The sequence below is a fragment of the Pinus tabuliformis genome, chromosome 9 (assembly GCF_031772625.1).
Source record: "Pinus tabuliformis cultivar Carrire ecotype Pingquan chromosome 9, CPIR1, whole genome shotgun sequence".
NCBI classification, from domain to species: domain Eukaryota; kingdom Viridiplantae; phylum Streptophyta; class Pinopsida; order Pinales; family Pinaceae; genus Pinus; species Pinus tabuliformis.
In genome coordinates this window covers 1362413893-1362419892 of record NC_142307.1, presented here as the reverse complement: position 1 = coordinate 1362419892, position 6000 = coordinate 1362413893, and positions in this window count along the sequence as shown.

The window sequence follows — 6000 nt, the reverse complement described above, 5'->3', positions numbered from 1 at the left end:
CAATGCAAATGTGAAAAATGCAACAGCAAGAAGTTTTGAACAGCAGCACATGCAAAAGAAATTTTCCTTACAGCAATAAAGGTAAATGTAATGAATTTGTTGTTCATTGAATTAATATGCAATATATGCAACAACAGTGAGTGTAAGAAATGTTTACACACAGCAGTGTAAATTTGTAAATTGGGACAGTGTAATTGTTCCAAGAAAGACAGAGTATTTTGTCTTTGAAAAGTACAGAAGCAGTGCAAGTGTAGACACAGCAGTGTGGGATAGACACAGTAAAGAAGATGGCACAACGGTGCAGCAAAGAATATGCATCAGCATAAGAGAACATTGTAATGAGTTTGCACACACAGCAGTGCAATGATTGTTTGTTTTTGAAACTGCATGTAAAGCAGTGTCTGTTTGTAATCCCTCTATTAAAGAGGAAGGTGCTTTTCAGCACAGTGTCATGGTGAATCCCTCAGTCAAGAGGAAGATGCTTTTTAGCATAGTGTGGTAAATCCCTCTATCAAGAGGATGATGCTTTTCAGCATAGTCACAGGTGAATCCCTCTGTCATGAGGAAGGTGCTCTTAAGCACAGTTTCAAGTTAATCCCTCTATTAAGAGGAAGACAACTTTGTTGTTTGTGGAACTGCATCAGAAGCAGTTGGTGAATCCCTCTATGTGAGGAAGATGTCTTTGTAACAGCAGTGTTGGTGAATCCCTCGATGTGAGGAAGTGTTTGGGTATGTTTGAACGCCCAGCAGTTGAAATTAAAGGGGAGTGTTGAAAATGTAATTTCAACGCAGCCGTACTGCGCTCTCCAAAACCGCCAGATTGAAAACCACAAAACCGCCCAGAGCACATCGCACCGCCTTCCCATGAAAAGTTGTTTCCGTATATTGGCCTCCGATGCGTTTTGGTGCAGGCACGTGGCTCTCGCCTGACGTCAGCATCTCTGACATATCGGGAGGTAAAGCTCAGCAACAAGGTGGCTTCCGATATCATTCTCCACCGTTGGATTTGCTTCTTCATCCTCCACCGTCGATCTCCGAAGCTGCATACGACCCGCATCAAATCAATAGTTTGCGTGGCGTGTGAGGATTCCCGTTGACCGCCGTAGAAGAGAATTAATGGAGCTGGTGGTTGTTCGTATTTTTTTGGTGGAGGCTCTTTAATAAGGTGATGGGCTCATACGTGGTATACCTTTTTGTTTTGGTGTACACGTTATGTTTTTTATGGCATTCATATTAAAAAAATGGGTTAACGTTTTGGAGCGTGAAATGAGCTCGCGGCAGGGGAGCAAGATATTTTTTTTTATGTGTTGGCCATCGAAAAAAAAGGGAAGGAGCAGCGAATGCACAGTTGTGCATAAAGAAAAATGGTGGAGCTCATGCATTTTTTTTGAGTTGACATTGTATTGTGTGAGAGTGAAAATGTATGCACAGCAGTGCATAAAAATCAGTTGCTCATTGTAATGAAGAGCGCGTAGTGTGAGGATAATGCACAGCAGTGCTATCCGTAAAGAAAAACAGTGAGCACATGTGTTTTAAGTAAGTTTTTTTATGTATTGGATTTGCATGGAAATGCAAAAGAAAAGAGCGCTCAAGTATTTCTGAAATAGTAAATGTAATGTAAAGTTTACTGCATATGTAGATTTATTTTACAGCAGTAAGTGTAAAAATGGTTTTTCACAGCAGTGAATGTAAAAATGGGTTTTACAGCAGTAAACCCAGCACAGTGAACTCTCAGGTGGAGAGAAAAGACAGAGTTTTGTTTTTTATGGGTGAAAGTAATTTTTGTAAATCCCTCTGAGTGAAAGAGGATGAAGTTTGTATGAGGCTTTATATTTTAATTAATAGAAATGTTTTATGGCTGTGTAATACTCTGTTCTGAGTAATTTTATTTAAAAGCTTCCCTGTGCATAAAGATCTTGAGACAGAGGAAACAGAGCATTGTCTCTATGTTGGTTATTTAGTTGGTTTTGGTATTTCCCATTGAAAAATATCCAACAAATACAGTAACCCTCACACAGTAACCCTCACCAGGATGTAACCCTCACCAGGATGTAGGGTATTATCCTTGTGTGTCTGTAAACAAAACCTTTGCGTTACTTTAGTTCGAAATAAAATAAACTATATCAACCAAATACCTAAATGAATAAGGGACATATAAACAAATTACCTCTGCTATTAGTTGGTTTTATATAACTAAATAACACATCTCTCATAGCTGCAGAGTAAAACCACCTTGGAAGATGGGAGACGCTGCATGGCAGAAGGAAGAGGTAGTTATAACCCCACTAAAGGCAATCTGTAATTAAGAGAAACGAATCTCTATGTAAATTCTATTATAAACCCACTAATGGCAATCTGTAATTTTGTAGTGAGTAAACATCGACATATGACAAATTTTTACATAAATACAGCTCTTGTTCAAGAGGATCACTGGGTTTAGCTGATATTTCTATGTTGTGTTCAATGGGATCTCTGAGATTGTTGGAAATCTTTTCGGTGGGTTATGGAAGTAGAGGCGCTCAGCCAGGTGCGTGGTTTCAGAGAGATTGTTGCCACTCAATTTCTGACGTTGTGGTACCAATAGCAAACTGTCCAATGTAAAACATCTTCGAGGAGAGGCTCCACTATCATGCTCTTTAACGCAAATAAAATCAATACCGTTCATGAGATTCGAATTTGTGGAAAGTCTTGTCACCTCCCAATTTCAACAACACGGTTTCCTTCAATGACGCGTATTTCTGCTCTAGATTCTGCTCCTTTCAAACCCTCCAGTTCTGCTAAAAACTGCTTGTACAGAGAATCTTTAGTGTGGAAACGAAACCTGTACAATACAGACAGTTCGCTTATTTCTTTAATTTTAATTTAATTCTAATAAAGATAATAAACGGATATCAGAAGTTGTAAAAATTTGTTTCAGAGATTTGTTCAATTCACCTGACTCTTGGGCTCTTTCGTTGGTTCACATGATATTATATATGAAGACATGGCTACAGTCGGGAGGAGAAATTGATCCGAGTGGAAAGACCCTTACGTTTCCAAATTATTTGAATGATGGTTCTCACTAAACGTGCTGAGAGTCACAGCGAAAGCCACTGAACTATACAGTTCCATAATTCATGTAGGTTTTGAGTGTTACATCAAAGATGTGGATGCATTAACCTGATCAACTTGAGAGAAAAATTGTCTTCTTAAATATCTAAAGATTATAGAAGTAGCTAAATTGGATCATAATCAAGATATGGCTGAGCAGGACTTTTGGCAAAGTATTCTCGAGTATTGTAGTGATGTGCAGGTTGCAACCCCTTGGCCGGAATTTGAGCCCAGGTTAGTTGTTGCAATCAGAACAATTAATTTATTAGTATTACTAAATTTTTATCGCTTAGAACTCATAGACAAATAGATGCTTTAAACCATACAGGATCTATATTATCACAATATAAACTTGTAAATAAAATTAATTATAAAAATTGTCTTCGGGATCTATCACATTAATATGTTAATTGAGTAAGCTGCATCGTCGTCATCGTCTATATTATTTTCTTTTGCAGGAACTCGCAGCTGAGTGATATTTCCCAATTCTCAGAAGATCTAAACAATGTAGACGATATCTTCGAAACAAAAGATCGTCTGGATCCCTCTGACTCTATTCCAAGCGTTTGTGAGTCTCCAGACAAAACAGATCCTGCTTCGTGCACCCTTTCCAAACCGTTGTCGCTCCAATCAAATGGTCCCGAATGGGATATCTCTAACTGCACCACAATTCCGATGGCTTCAATGGTTAGCCACATAATGAACCCAACTAACGTAAAATTTCCTCCAGAAGATAAAAAGATGGCTTCAGATGTCAAGCAAAATACCGAGCTTTCTTGGAATGACAAGCTTCCAGAGATAGAGATCTCAAGCCCTCGTCGTTTGCCAGGGAGTTTCGTTAGTGTCAGTTCGCTTCAGATCCATGATCCTGATCATCTCACAGGTTCGCTCCTGTATATATTTAATGGTGAATGCAACTTGCTAAGCTCCAATGGTGTCCAAACAGTATTATTGAATATCTTAAATATTTAAATCTGCTACTGATAACAGTGGATTCTACGGGTGTTAGTTGTGGTTCACATTAGTTCTTGTGAAATGCTTTCTGCAAAATTTGGTACAATCTTACGTTGTTATTTTCCCATTGGTAACCATATTTATGAAATATAAATGTTATTAAAATAGGCAGGTGCATTTTTTTTATAATTTACTGTTTAATAATGTCATATGCATTTTATAGTTTAACGAGAGATGAATAAGATGACAAAAATAAGTCTTATAAAAAAAATGGTGACATCGTTGGTGAAAAACAAATTTAAACCAATTTAAGAGAAAGCACCAAAAATTAATATATACACACTTTTATTTATTTATTTATTTTGTAAATTCGGGTATAGGATGTATCTTTCCAGATATACAATACCCATAATTTTATTTCTATTTCTCTAGCACCCGTGCGAAGGAAGGCTAGGGTTTCTACTTTTTTATTAGGGTTTTCTTTCTGCACGTTCGGTCTTGAAGAAGGAAGAGAAAAAGGGTCAGTAAAGGTCACATTGAGTCATCCTCAAGCAGTGGAATAAGGATAAAATCCAAGAGAAAGTCTTAGGAAGTCTTGGTAGACAAGAACAAGCTCACACATGTGGCAACAACAACTACTGGGGGCGAAACTTTCATACGTGCAGTAGAGGCCAAAATTCTGAAGCTAGAGGTTGTTGTGCTGTTGGAAGAGATTTGAATGGGTTTGAATTGATCTAGGGAAGAATATCATCCAGAAGGGTTGGAATTGGTATTGTAGGGTATTGATCTTGGTATAGATATCGTGGACTTTGTCAATTGAAGAATTTATAAGAAGAGAAGAGATTTACAGGTTTTCTCTCAAGTGGAGAGGTTTTGGCCTTGAATTAAAACCTACATTCTATGTTCTTGTGTACTATTTTTCTTCTTGTTTTGGTAGTTGTTTGATGATACACAAACATAATAATAAGTGAAAAAGCTAATAAGTAAGAAAAAGTAAAAATACATCACAAGCAGTTATCAAGAAAAGAGAAATCACTCTAATCATTGGCCTATAGATTTCTTAACCAGAAGTCTTATCTACCTCACCAATACCAAAATAGATATTTAATTTTCTCTTGGAATTCTTTCTACGTTTATTCAAAAGCCTTGTGAGGGATATTGGTTTATTGGAAAAATATTTCTAAAGTACTTGAAAGGAACTCAAGACTTTGGACTCAAATATTCATAGGTGGATCCCTTCAACTTGATTCAATATTCTGATTTAGACTTTGTTGGAGATAAGGAAAATGGAGTGTCTACTTCAAGCCATGTTATGAGTCTTGGATTATTAGTTGTCTCTTGGAGGTCACATAAAGAGTTAGTGTCAACAGATTCCACAATAGAGGCAAAATATGTGAGAATTGTAGAAGTAACCAAGGAGATTGTATGGCTTAAGAAAATTCTTGAAAATTTGTAAGAGAAACATTCCAATTAAATTGGCCAAGAATCCCAAATTCCATGATCAAACCAAACATATCAAAACAAAGTATCATTTGATTCGACATGATGTAAAGGCCAAGAATATTCACCTACAACATTATTCCTCAAATGATAAAATTGTAAACATCTTCACCAAATCACTTGGAAGAGAAAATTTTGAAAGATTCAGAATGATGCTTGGACTCACAAACACCTCCCCAAATTAAGGGGGGAAATGCTCGACACCTTATCCTCAAAGATTAGGTGAAATATGTAAAAATGTAAATAGAGTAAATGGAGTAATTTGAAAAAACCTTGGAATTGGAATCCTAATGGTCACAACTCTGATGCATATAATGATTATCATATTAGTGTAAATTCAGATTGGAAGGCTTGTTTGTGATTACTTGGCCTAACATATAGCCATAATGAACCTTCAAAATTATAGTTCTTGTCTTTCATCATGAACCCACGATATATGGAGTACTCATTAGTTGA